The 15,183-nt window shown below is 33.1% G+C and overlaps 1 protein-coding gene across 1 annotated transcript in view; it reads left to right on the forward strand.

The window, feature by feature from the left end:
* Nucleotides 1-15,183, forward strand: part of LOC129229913 (kelch domain-containing protein 10-like) — a 41,137-nt gene that overhangs the window by 961 nt on the left and 24,993 nt on the right. The window lies entirely within an intron of this gene.

Raw genomic sequence — 15,183 nt, forward strand, 5'->3', positions numbered from 1 at the left:
AGAGCCAGTTTTTATAAGAACTGGGAAGAAATGGAGTGTTCGGATATACACCACTTTTGATTTTGCTCAAATTTTTATGGTGGATTCCTTTAAAGATTTTAGAAGACGCATATTTTTATTTCTGTGTATTAAGCATCAGCCAAAAAATTTCTTGTGTTTACAATATGACATTTAGTACCTAAATTGATATATATCATAAATTTTGTGATTGATCTTCAGTACAGCCTTTCAAGGGTCACCAAACTTTGTAGAAAAAAAACGACAAAGTGCCATGTTTGAGGCCCTCTTGTTCCCTGCATTCAGGCTCAACCATGGTTTTTGTACGTAATTTATGTGAGAATATATAGAAATTGTTCAATACCCTCATTAGTTGCATGGCTCACCATCTGAGCTGCCAAAAAATGGCAGTTTTCGTATCGAAAAATGCTAATGTTTTCATAAGCCTTTATCTCAGTGCACTGAGGGTCATTGTAGAACTGGATGTCTGCATTTCAAACTAGAGTATGTGCATTTTCACAAACAAGTGACAGAATTATGGGCAAATTCTTTTCAAGAACACAGTACTTCAAAACAGTAAAATGAACTTCAATTTAGTCAACTGATCCAGGTTGAAACTTTCCTCCAGGGACTTCCAGATACTGTTTAAAAAACTAGTATGATTAAAAACGTACCATGAAATGAGTTATAAACTGAATATGCATATTCACATACTTTATAATATGATAACTAGCAGCAAAGTGAAAGAAAACATGAAAATATGATAAAAAATGTACTTTTTAGAGGCTTGTATCTCAGTACACTGAGGGTTAGTATAGAACTTGATGCATGCATTTCAAACTAAAGTGTATTCTTTTCACAAACAAGTGACATAACTATGGGCAATGGTTGTGCAGGCTCATAAAATGCACTTCAAAATCAGGAAATTGCATAAGGGTTAACGACACATTCAGTTAGTTGTACTCAACCTACAATGCTTTGCCTTGCATTTTTTACTGTCCCACTAGTCAGTAACTATACCCTTGTTTTATATTGCCATAGCATTGCTTTAATCATAAGTAATAAAATATCACTTGGTAATTGTTTGCTATCATTATAGCTTAGTGCAGAGAAAATAATTTTTGTCACTATAATGTACAGCCTAAACAAATATCAATGAACTATAATGTACAGTACAATTGAAAAAAAGCTATCTTAATTAAAATAATTAAAAATATATCTAAAACACCTTCAAAAAAGTGTTACAAATAACTTGCGTTTTTACCGCAATAATAACCTTTTTTTTTTAAACTTTGCTTCCAGTGGTCATATTATAAAGTATACTAGTAAGTATAATCAATCTATTTGAAAGTCTATAACTCTTTTATGGTAAATTTTTAATCATATTTGTTTTTTAAATAGTATCTGGAAATCCCTGGGAGAAAGTTTAAATCCGGATATGTTGATTGAATTGTAAACTAAATAGTTCATTTTACTGTTTTGAAATATGTATTGTGTTCTTGCAGGGTTGGGTTTTTTGCCGGCAAAAAGGTATTTTTGCCGGGACAGTGGAAAAAACCATGACAAAAATGGAAAATACCGGCAAAAATGGAAAAAAACGGCAAAAACCTAATTGCAAATAAAGTAGCATTATATTGTTAATCAAGAAATAGTGACAATATAATATAAATAATGCGCTTTACTATTTTAGTTATGTCTCTCCTTGTTACTTCTAATTTATAATGTGAAAAATAAATAAAAAACAAATATTGGGATTGCAAAACTTAAGATTTTAAATGTTTGCTAAAACAATTTTTTCAGAATGAGCCAATTCCTTCAATGCTAAAACAAAGAATGTTTACTTAAGCTTAGTAAATTAATAAAAAGTTGGAATTCTAATTATATATATACACATATTTAATTAATCACTTTTTTTTGATCCCACTAAGATTTTTAAGCTATTTAATTAATAACAGAATATTTACTTGAATATAGAAAAATATTAACTTTTCCTCACGAAAGAAATAATGCATTTTTTCTCACTTACTGGGAAAATGGATAGCCAAGAGAAGAATTTGAAAAGAAGAAAAAAAAGCTGATCAATATGTGCATTCTATATTCACTCTACTTTTTAGTAATAAAGTGAAACCTGTGTAAGTTGCATGGGCGGATTTATGAGGGGGCAGAGGGGGGCAATACCCCCCCCCCCCCGGTTTTGGGAGGACTTTATGTAGTAACAACACATCTTCCAAATATTTAAAAAAAAAATTTTCTTTTTTGAATAGTTCAGGAAGCGCATGGGTGGATTTATAGGGGGGTCATATGGGGCAATGCCCCCCAGTTTTGGGAGGACTTTATATAGTAACAACACATCTTCCAAAATCTTAAAACAAAAAAATCATGACTTGTTCTTTTTTGAATAGTTCAATGAAAATGAAGAGAAAAGCAAATGTCCTTTTCTGATGGGAGAAAAGAAAAAGGGGGGGGGGGAGAACATTAAATACAAATAGTACAGCTGTCACAGGGGTGCTGAAAATGTGTCTAAATTCACTATTTTGGACTGAAAACCATTTGGGCAAGTATATGAATGAAAATATAAGCTAAACGAGCTATACATTAAGCTGCAACACTTAAAATAATTGACGATTATTTTAACAAATTAGAACCTAAAGCAAAGGTTAAAAAACTCCCCCCCCCTATTGGCACTAACAGAACGATCTACTCGTTATGATTTGTGTCCACATTTCAAGTATATTTATGCATAATATTTATGTTCTTAGTAGATTAATTGGCCTTTTGAGAAATTCTAAAAAACAAAAAACATAGTTTTTTTCCTTCTCTTTTTTTAAGAGAGAGAGAAAGAAAATTTATACTACTGCAAACTGAATTTCAGTTATCTGAGTATTCTGATTACATGAATCTTTTTACTTAGAGTACAATTTTACTTACTTTACATATACTGTTTAAAAAGTAAGGTAAGTCATAATCATCTAAGTCTAAGTGAGTCAGACCTTGTCATTATTGAAATCCAAATAATTGAGTCATCAAAAGTTTTGGAAAAATTTGCTGAAATTTTATAAAAGTCTATAAAAAGCTAGCAAAGATTGGTAAAATAGTAAAAACCCTTTAACCGTAAAAACTGACGAATTTTCGTTAAAATTTCAAACAATTCAAGCAAAAATTGGCAGGTAAGAGTGAATTACAAACATGGCCGAATTTGCCTATAAGGTAAACAAGCTATTGCTTGGGGCCCCTGTTTTGAAGTAGATTCCTAACTCCCCCCCAAAAAAATTCATGATTCGTTCCTTAAAAAATGGAAATTGCTTGAAAAAAACTAATTTCATTTTTAAGTGCTTGAAAACCTTGAATATTTGGAAAAGTGTGGCTACAAACCTTAAATTTTAAAATTTCTAACAAATGGTAGAGGGGGAGGAATGCCAAAATATGTCAAATTCAGCTGCTTGCCACATCCTGTATTAAAAATGTAAAAAAAATGGTTCTCATGTTGGTAACATATTATTTGAAATAAATTTTTGTAACTCACATAATTCATATCTTGCTATTTATTCAATCCCGAATGCAGTATTTTGGAAATTCTTTTGTATTGATTGTTTTTATCTTACTTCTTCTGCATATTGTCTATCTGTTTAGCACGGAAAAAAATACACACTACTTCTATTTCTTTTCGTTTTCTGCCCCACTTGCAACTGAAGAAAAGTTGTTGTCATGAGAAATCTGTTTTCTTTTTTCTTTTAAATTTAAAATACCTATTTCTAACAAAGTTAGAACAGGACTGTAAAAATTTAGTCAAGTACTAAAATATCAGAGACTGGAAAGTACAAATGAAGTGCGTTAAATAATTTTATTTATTCTAGAGTCCTTGAAAATAATTAGATAAGTCTTTGAAAATCCTAAGCAAAGTGGGCTCCAATTACTTCTACTGCATATTGTTAATCTGTTCAGCCAGGAAAAAAAAAATGATACACTACCTCTATTCCTTTTCGTTTCTGCACTACTCATAATTAAAACAAGGTTGTTGTAATGAGAAATCTAGTTTATTTTTTCTTTCAAACTTAAAATGGCTGTTTCTTATAAAGTTAGAACAATATTGTACAACTGTATAATCTAGTTATCACTTTCTATGTCTATCCAATTAACCTTTATAAGACTTCAAAATGCAGCATTTTATATCCATTTTACAAAATTTCCTCCGGGGGAAAAACCCCCGGCCCCCTAAAATTGGAGTCCTGCGTCACTCTCTTGATACCAACTCCCTCTCTTAAGGTGAATTCAAAAAGGACAGCATGAAAACACGCATTAATGAAAACGACACACAAAAAAGTAAAGCATGGACTTATGCATCACAGGAAACAAACAAAAACATGAGAGTGGGGGGCAGTAAAAATGATGCTAAAAAAGAAAAAAAAATCCTGCCCCCCCAGGAACTCAGTCCTAAATCCGCCTATGGTAAGTTGACCACTTGCGGTGCAGTACTTTGGTGGTCAACTTAGACAGGTGGTCAACTTATAAAGGGGGGGGGGGGTTATGTTTTTTTTTTTTTTTTTTTTTTGTCATTTCTTGCACTATGTATTCTTTTTTTGACTAATTGACACTTACTCTTTCCGCTCAACTCACTTTCATTGTTTAACATTACTTTGAAGCAATAATTTAAAATGCTATTCAAATATTTTTAGAGGTTATTTTCTCAGAATGACGGATAATGTGTCATGTAAATTTAAAATTTCAGTAAATTGATCAATAAATAAATAAATAAATAAATAAAAATAAATCATTGTTTATAAAAAGTTATTTGGTATTAATAGTTCCTAAAAATTTATTGCTAATCAAAAATAATAAATTTTTCGCTTATTATTTTTTTTCTCATATACATTTAATACATTTATAACCATGATGATCTACTTTTCAACGAAATAACTCCCTATTGAAGTTTGTAGTTTTGGAAATCCCATATGTGTCAGCTAATTTTCTCTGGATTTCTCCCTTTTCAATTAGTTTTAATACTTCATACTTTTTATCAATCTCAAGTTCAACTAACTTCTTTTTGAAGCCATTTTATGTAAAACTATAACACAAAGCGCAACAAGCTGGACTCTAATAGTTCTAAAAGGCAGTTGAAAATGAAAATGTCCTAGTTCTTAATCCCTTGCACCAGAAATACTGCAATGCAAGTAACTTTTACTCTAGCACAATTCCAGTGCTGCCACAAAATATTGCGACTGGAAAATAATACTTTGTACTTTTCTACTGACACATGTTTTCATTGAACAGAGAGTACAAAAGGTAATCTCAAATAGAACAACAAAAGAAAAACAAGTTTGGAGAATAAAAGAGTTCTTAGTATTTTTCCATTGTGAGTTAAACTTACAAAGAGATTTAGTTATGCTGCTGTTTTATTCAGTTGGTAAAATGCTGATCTGGCATCAAAAATATTCTTGGAAAGCTATAAAAAAAAATAATAAAATAATTTGCTAAATTAAGTTTTAAAAAACAATCCAAGTGGTCAACTTACAAAGGGTTTTTTACAATACTCCAAACCAAATTTGGGGTACATTAGTGATCAAGATAGACAGGTGGTCAAGATAGAAAGGTGGTCAAGTTACAGAGGTTTTCCTTCATTATACGAGATAGGACTATTTCCGTTCCTGACAAAAGCGGTCAACATAGACAGGTGGTCAACTTACAAAGGTGGTCAACTTTACAGGTTTTACTGTACTAGCTCACTCTACAGAAAATGGCAAAGCCTTTTATCAATTATCAGTAAGAAGTTACCCCTGTGGGCTCAATGCCAACGTGTTGTTTGGTGTGATAACTCATATGAATTCTTTGGTATGAGGAAGGAAGGGATTATCTCTTCAAAATGTGTGTGGGGGGGGGGGGGGTGTTCAGTTCTTTTCTGATTTGAAGGTCAGTTGAATAGAGGCTTCTGATTTGAAGGTCAGTTGAAAAGGGGTTTGTCAGGGAAGGGGCAATTGAAAGATGACCTATTTGTTTGTTTGAACTAGAAGGACCAGTTTTAGGAATGAAGATTATTTCACTAACCATACTTAAAGTTGAATTGTAAGTAGTTGACCAATTTTCTCAGCATCAAAAAGGTTTTTTGTTTGTGCGTTTAATATTTTATGTATTGGCTGAAAAATGTTTAAAGGTGGCAGAAGGCAATATCCTGTTTGGGAAGCATTTGAAAAAGTTACAATTGCTGGAAGAATTTCTGCTAGGTGTAAAAAATGTGGACATGTGCAAAGCAATAAGGTTTCCAAGATGAAAGCACATTTTTCCAAGTGCATGAAAGAAACTGTTGATAAAGTTATTTCTGTATCATCCACGCATGCAGATGCAAGGGGAAAAGAGAGCATCAATAGTAAAACTGAGGTGACAGAGGAGCCCCCTCAAAAAATTCAAGTTTTGGAGCCAAAAATATCCAAAATTCTGTCCATGACATCTTCTCAAGAAAAAAACAAGATTGACTTATTGATTGCTAAAATGTTTTATGCTTGTAACATACCTTTTGCCGTAGTGAAAAGTACTGCCTTAAAAAATCTTATTGATGCATTAAGACCTGGGTATAAACCACCCTCTCGCAAAGATTTAGCTGGTGAACTTTTAGATACAGGTCATAGTGGATTATAAGAAGAGAGTAAATTTGACAGGGAAAAGAAGGCACTCTCATGACTGATGGCTGGAGTGATATCCACAACACACCTATAACAACAACTTGTTTGCAAGTCGATGGACAAACTTACATCGTGGATGTTGAAGCAACTGGAACAGCTAGAAAAACAGCCGAATTTCTTACCCAGAAGTGCACTAAGGCAATTTCTACAGTCAAGGAAAAATATAAATGTGAAATTCGGAGTGTAGTCACAGATAATGCAAAAAATATGGAAAAAATAAGAAATGAATTGGAAAAACAAGAGGAAAATTCAATAATTACCACATATGGATGCAGTTCTCACTGGTTAAACCTACTCGGCGAAGATATTACACCACCTACATTCAGGGTTGGCAAAAACCCGGGTTTTTTTAAAAAAGCCCATGGACCCAGGGTTTTTTGGGTTTTTTAAAATAAAACCCAAAAAAACCCAACTAAAGCTGGGTTTTTTAAAAGAAATGTGGGTTTTTTTAGTCTTTTTTTAGGGAAAATGTAGGGCACTTGTAGCATATTGTAGCATAAGTATATGAACAATGCACAAGAATTGTCTTGGGGTAAAAAAAGCTGGAAAACTAGTTAAAATTCAGTGTTTTCTGAAGAAGAGTACGAAAGACGACGAAACCCAAGAATGGTGAAGTTTCAGATTTTTTAGTTTCCATGATTACCAACAGTTAAGGCAAAATTACTTCTTGAGTGATAAAATCTATTGTTCGTTTTTAATTGCTACTATTTTTTTTTGCATTTTACTTTATTGTATTTAATTTTTTTATGCAAAACTACTGTAGAACCTCAAGTAATTTAAATCCCTATTTACTGAATTCCAGCTTAATCAAGACATTTCTTTGAATTTTATGTTGCCTGTTTTTCTATTTCTGTGTACAGATTAAGAAATATTAAACTTTTTTGTAAGATAATGAAAATACTGTACATCCTATTCTGTTTTCTGTCTGACCATTTGTAAATCCTGTTAATTTCTTAAAAAAATGTAACTTGTTAATTCGAAATTCGAGACGTGTCGGGTTGCAGAAAATAATTCACATGAAAGCCTTTTAGCTAGAGTAGTTTCCTCTGTACAATCTACAAATATTGAGAAAACCAGACGTGACAGGACTTAGTCAAGATAATTTGAGTTATTTATTGACCAGTTAAAGATAAAAGTTAAATATATATTTTTTAAATCTTTGAAGTATTTTTAATGCCGTTAAGAGTTAAGAAATACTATTAAAGTTCAAAATTCATTTTTTATGTCCATTGTCTGTGGTGAAGAACAAATAAAATAGAAGTTTAAATTGTAAAAGTATTTAAATTAATTACTTTTTTTAAAAACTTCTCAAAAAATTTTAAAAAACCCAAAAGTGGGCTAAATAATGGGTTTTTTTAAATGGGTTTTTTCAAAAAAAACCCATTGGGTCCAACCCAATTGGGTCCAATCCGGCCAACCCTGCCTACATTATAAAACATGTTGTAGAAGTGCATAAATATTTTCGAAACCACTATGCTCCATCATCATGGTTAAAAGAATGTGATAATCCCGTTTCTCCACAGCTGCTTGGAAAAACTCGTTGGAATAGCCAGCTGACTTGTTTGGAAACATTTGAGCGAAAAAATAACAATTATTTGAAAATTGTTGATGAACATTACGATGAAATAGACATTAATATCACCAACAGAATCAGAGATTTTAATCTTCATCGTCAAGTCAAAGACCTAATTAAACAACTTAAACCCATAGCAGTGGCTTTAAATAAGATGCAAAGGAACTCTTCTACTATAGCGGATGCTTGTGATTTCTGGTGCAGCCTTCTAAAAAATGATGAATTGAAACCACACTATCAAAACATTAAAAATAGATTTGAACAGGCAATTTTACCCTCTCATTTAATGTCATATTTACTCCATCCTAACTATAACGGAAAACTTTTAAGTTTTGAACAAAAAGAAGAATGTAAAAAATGGATGCAGAAAATTAATCCTGATTATATATCCAATATCATTAATTTCGAGTTAAAAGATGACCCATTCCCTTCTTCTTATTTTTCAGAAAGTGTCTTGAAAACAGTAAATGCATCAAAATGGTGGAGAAGTGTTGCAAAATCAAGTACAGTACCTAAAGATTTCTACACACTAGTCGCAACTCTACAAATGTGTCCTGCAAGTTCTGCTGCAATAGAGAGATAATTCTCAAATTTTTCTTTTGTACAATCAAAAATACGAAACCGTTTGTCAGTTGCTTCTCTCATGAAACTAGTTTATTGCTATATCATGCTTAAACAACAAATAGGTTGTGATGAAGATGGTATAGACTATTATGATTTAAGTGATATTTCAATCTAAAGAAATGTGTATTTTGCTTTTTAATAACTTTTATTTCTTTTATTTTATAGTTGCATCTTGATTAAGTATACTTTATATAGATATCTAGTATTCTGTAAAAAATGCTATAATAAACAAGCTAATTAGATTTTCATTGTAAGTTAATTATTTGTCTTAGATGTTACAAACTGAAATTTGATGTTAATGTTTAAAAATTTAAAAGTAAAAATACTCCATAACTTTAAAAGTAAGTTAAACCTTAAATTTTTTTAAACTGTAAAAATAATTACATTAAAATTTTATCAAAATCTTTTCATGCTTTTACTTTTATATAAAAGGAAAAAAACTGTCCGTAAGTTGTTAACACAAAATCTATTTTTTCCACTTTGGCAAAAACCTATTTTTGCCGGGCGGTAAAAACCATGGTTTTTTCCACAGTTTTTTCCGCCCCCGGCAAAAACTTGCCAACCCTGTGTTCTTGAAAAGAATTCGCCAAGAAAAGTTCGATAAGAATGAAAATACATACTCTAGTTTGAAATGCAGGCAGTAAGTTCTATACTGACCCTCAGTGCACTGAGATACAGGCCACTTTTTATCATATTTTGCTGACAAAACTGCTCTTTTTGGCAACAGTGAGTATTAACCAAGCATTTAATGAGCTTATTTAATAATTTATATATATATCGCTACGCAAATTGCTCGCAAAAACTATGGTTGAACCTCAGTGCATGTAACCAGGATGCCTCAAACATGACACATTTTCACTTTCTTCGGCACAGTTTAGCCTCCCCTGCCAGATTCCACTGAAGGTCAGCCATAAAATTTACAATATATTTCATTTGAAGCACTAAATATCACGATGTAATCACAAAAATCACTTTTGCTGATGCTCAATGTGCAGAGATAATTGAATATTTATATATATAATATTATATATATAATAATATATATATAATATTTTTTGATGTGTCTTCTAAAATCATTCAAAGAAACCACTGTAAAATTTTTAGCAAAATCAAAAATGGCATGTATCTGACCTGCCTTACTCTTATAAAAACTGGCTCTTAAGCACGTAGTATTTGAAGTTTATCATTTTTACTTCCTTTTACAAAGTAAAGGAAGTATTGTATTCACAAAAAAATTTGACCCAAAAATAGGCCTTAATTTCCATTTTGCTCGCCCCCGAATGAATGTTTTGTATTTCAGCCCAACCACACTTGGATATATGTCTAAGAATGTATAAACACCTGAAATATCCATTTTGACAATCCCCAAACTAATTACAACAAGTTTAATCGTGACGTCTGTATGTACGCAGAGGCGTGCGCACGAGGGTCACCAGGGGTACCGCGGTACCCCCATTAGCTCAAAAAAAGAAAAAAGACGAGATTAGAAGTCCGGAGCTCCATAAGGTTATTTGTGTCAATGTTTGATAATGTAAGTCTTGCGGAATGAGATGTTCGGGTTCCCTCCCCCAGCAAATTTTGCAATTGAATTTCTAATAACGGTGTTGTAGATCATCTTCAATTCCCCCTTCGTCCACCTCTACCTTTTGAAACTATAGTTCGAAAAACACAGTTTTAGACGTTTTCAGATGATGTTTAGAGGGAGGAGAGATTCAAAGTCCTCTCTGGAAACTTATTGAAATTGAAGAGCCAAAAATGATGTTTTAGCCTTAAATATACCTTTTCTAATGTTAGAGGATGAGTTTTCGAGGACTCTCACTCGGAACATTTTTGAAATTTGAGCCAAAATTTAATATTTTCTGAATGTTTTTGACGAGAGAAGGGGAGACAAGCCTCAAGACTATTTGTGAAGTTGTCGCTGTAAAAACGCAGGTTGTCTATCTTTTGTAATATTTCTGGGAGGAGTTAGCTCCTCTTTTAATTTGTAATACATATTGTATCTTATTTGAGCAATGTTTCAAAAGATTTCTTTTTCCAAACAGAGTTAAAATGCTGCCCCTTTTTCGAAAAAGAGGGATTAGTCGTTCCTCACCTCTCCCATAATCGTCACTGCAATGTAGAAGCCCCAAAGCAGAATACTACTAAATTTGCGACGTACGTCGCAGAACAGATGCCTGAGCTGCAGAACAATTCTGTTCAAATGTGAGAGGAAAACTGACAAATTTTCTGCAGAAATTCTGCAAATTTCATTGAAATTTCTGCAGATACCACAGAGCCGAAAATTTGCAGAAACCGCGATGTCGAAAATTTGCAGAAACCACGGTGCCGAAAATTTGCAGAAACTGAGGTGCCGAAAATTTGCAGAAACCGCGATGCCGAAAATTTGCAGAAACCGTGGTGCCGAAAATCTGCAGAAACTGCGGTGCAGAAAATCTGCAGAAACTGCGGTGCAGAAAATCTGCAGAAACTGCGGTGCAGAAAATCTGCAGAAACTGCGGTGCAGAAAATCTGTAGAGTTTGCAAATTTCTTAAAATTAGTAGAAAATCTAAAATTGTCTCAAATTACGATAATTTGGGGGAAAGCTCGCGATGTTGAATTCGATTAGTCTTTGTAGGTTTTTCCCAATCGATCTTCATCCACTACAATTTCCGCCATGCATGTTTAGGAAGCATGCCAACATGTCCATCGCTGGAAATTGCGTGTCTTGTTTAAGATTTCAATCCTTTTGCATCCAGAAAATATTTTAATTGTTTTGAAGTGTTTTATTACATGCAACCCAAACTCAACTCATTCTATTTATTATTTCAGTAATTTCTTTGTTTAGTAACATTATTTTAATTGCTCCTTCATGCCATGTAAAATTAACCAAAAATGTGGTTTGACACCTAGGTTCGGATTTTTATAAAATTTTGTATCTTTGCTCTTTCTATGCATTTTGGAAAGCATATAAACTATTTTTGGAGAATCCCAATCGGTTTAGGTTTGACACCTTGTTAAAGTTTTTTTGATTTTATAGTTTTCATGATCAACTAATTTTCCAAATTCAGTGCTCTTTAATTAGTCATTTGGTTGAAAGCTGTGATGTTTCCGGAAATATCTCATTTCCACAAAAATAAACAGTAACAGTCCAGTTAAAAAAAAACAATGTGAAATGATTTTGATTTTTGCCACCCAACTTGTTTAAAATGTCACGTTTTTTCGCGTCCAATGCTTAAGGTACTTGCAGAACAATTTTAGTCAAATGATTTTCCGTTGCAGAACATCGTAAAGTATTCTGCTTTGAGGTGTAGAAGTATAAAGAAGACCTGAGAAATGCGCCATGCACGCAAAATTTTCCTTTTTTTTGGGGGGGGGGGGGGTAGGCATTCGTCCTTTTATCCTTCTAGCTCTATTGTAACTAATTTTCATTGAAAAAATAATTAAAGTAATTAACTTAAACTATATGACATTCTTTCGAAATAATCTTGCCAAATTACGGCCCCTCTTCATGTTGCACCCTTGGTGAGAGTCACTCCTGTATCAATAAAAAGTACTACATCAGTCAAAAATGTTAAAAGTATTTTTACTGAGAGCGCAAAGGCTCGTATTTCAAACAAATTAAAACATCAGGCTGGAAATAGAAAATTTCATTATTTAAAACAAAAGCACTTGAATGGTTTTGGAGGAGAAAAACTTGGGAAAGGGTTTCCACAATATTTATATCAATAATTGACACAAAAAAGAAGATAGGGACATAGCAAAGAAAAGGAAGGGAGCTGAGTCTCTGAAACATCCCTTCATTTTCCGTTACTAAAGGCAGGGCCGCGCTATCCCTATGTGCAAGGTCGTGCGGCGCACGACATTGCCAGAGTCAAAAAGGCGCCGAACTCTACCAATCAAAAATGTTCAAATCTGAGGGATTAAACTGCTCATTGAAACAAGCAATCTGTCTCGCTGCCTATCTAAAAGGAAACAATATTACCTTGTTGTGTCCAAACATGCTTTTCAAAAGCGCTATATTTTTCACTGATGATATGTGATGCTAATTAATACATTAGCATTTTCCTTTTTAATGTGTAGCCGTGAACGTTATTTCGGTATGTCTATAGGACACAAGATCGAGCGTATAAGGTGCAAGAACTTAGCTATTCCTCAATTAGGTTCTTGTGATCAATGGCCTACCCAGGATAACATTTTGGAGTGCTTCCGATTGTTATATTATCTTCTTGCGGCACCCGGTTCGAAAATCTCTGATCTAACGTATTATAATAATTATTATCATTGTCATATTTATTTTTTCTTTTGTAGCTAAAAGTTGGGAAATTATTTGTGAGAAAATAAAACCAAAAATAACTACCTTTGTTTAAAATTTTCCCCAAATTTCCCCCTCCCTTATGTATGCCCTTGTTATATTTATTATAATGAAAGATGTTAACAGGATAAATTTTTGCATGGAAAGCAGAACAAGGGGTCATTGTTTTAAGCTATTAAAATTTCAGGCTAATCTGGAAATGAGGAAAAATTACTTCTTCAGTAAGGTCATGGATACTCGGAACAGCTTACTGGAAGAGGTCATGTGCGCCTATATAGGGGGCAAGGGGGGACTCAATCCAAACTCCACCTTAGAAATTACAACTTCTTTGCTTTTAGTATTTTTTTCTTTGCAAAAATGTAAAAAGATTTCTTATCCAGTCATTCCAGATTTCTCCAGCCCCCTTTTTAAATACAAATGCAAAAGTGACGACCAGCAACAGGCTCTGGGCCCAGCTAGACTGGTCCTAAACAATTTACAATCTCCAGTGAAGATCAATGGCCCTCTTAAAACTATCTACTCCCTTGCTCATTACTACCTCTTCCGGTAAGCTGTTCCAAGGTTCCACTACCCTGCTAAAATAATAATTTTTCCTAACATCCATGTTAGCCTGAGATTTAAATAGCTTAAAACAATGACCCCTTGTCCTGTTTTCCGTGCTAAACTTCAGCCCCGTAACATCTTTCATTTTAATAAATTTAAACAACTGAATCATGTCCCCTCGGTCTCTTCTTTGCTCAAGACTGTACATTTTTAGCCTTCTAAGCCTGGAATCATAGTCTAAGTGAGAAAGTCCGTTTATTAGCCTTGTAGCCCGCCTTTGAACCCTTTCCAATACGTTAATGTCTTTCTTAAGATAAGGAGACCAAAACTGAACAGCATACTCCAAATGAGGTCTTACCAAACTTCTATATAAGGGCAGAAGAACTTCTTTAGATTTGTTTGAAATAGATCTATTGATAAACCCAAGCATCTTATTGGCCTTTTTATTAGCAATGCTGCACTGTTGGCTAAACTTTAAATCCTGACTTATTAAGACCCCCAGATCAGTAACTTTGTCTGCCTGAATAATGACTGAACCTTGCAAATAATAACTTGTACACTTATTTTCATGCCCTAAATGTAGCACTTGACATTTCCCAACATTAACAGCCATACCCCATTTATCAGCCCACTCCGTAATATGATCTAGATCCTCTTGCAGCTGTTTTGCTTGTTCTTCATTTTCTACAGTCCCCATAACTTAGGTAATAACATAATGAATATGTTATTTAAAATGTCAAATTTTAATAGCTCTAATCTGTACTGAAATAGGTTTTTATGAGGAAAATATCCAGCAAAACCACGGGGAAAATATCTGAGCCCCCCCCCCCCTTAAAATTTTACATATGGGCACCCTTGGAAGAGGTGGTAATGAGAAAGGAGTAGATAGCTTTAAGAGGGCCATTGATCTTCGTTGGGGACGACTAAACTGACTAGAACCAGCCTAGTTGGGCTCAGAGCCTGTTGCTGGTCTTCATATTTGTATTTGTATATTAATAGTCCAGGTAATTAATATTTTGGGAGTGATCAGGTGGAGAAACCTGGCTCAGCTTCACAACATATGGCCCATGGCTATAAAAAAAACTTCAAAAATAACCTTAATTTTTTTTTAAATTTTATCTTACATATTACATATTTGATAGATTGAGTTTTGGTAAAAAGGAATGTTATTTTTGTGTGTTGTGCTTAAAATTAAGTGGTAATGATTTTTTTTTTTTTTTTAAGTGAATGCTTTTTTTTGTTCACTCAGATTCAATCTGGAATTATTTAGTTTGTTGTTTAGTTTTCATTAAAAAAAATATAATAAAAGGTATTTTCAGAATTGTGAAAATACTTTTCTAGAATCTAGATAGCTTCAAATTAGTTAGCGCATGCAATTTGTTCCCTTAGTTGAAGTCTTTTTATAAGAAAGGCAATACTTTTGGTTATGCAGCTTATAAAGCAATCTTTACATTTTTAAAACTTTTTTTCACTCTTTTCTTTT

Source organism: Uloborus diversus, chromosome 9 (assembly GCF_026930045.1).
Source record: "Uloborus diversus isolate 005 chromosome 9, Udiv.v.3.1, whole genome shotgun sequence".
Classification (NCBI taxonomy): Eukaryota; Metazoa; Arthropoda; class Arachnida; order Araneae; family Uloboridae; genus Uloborus; species Uloborus diversus.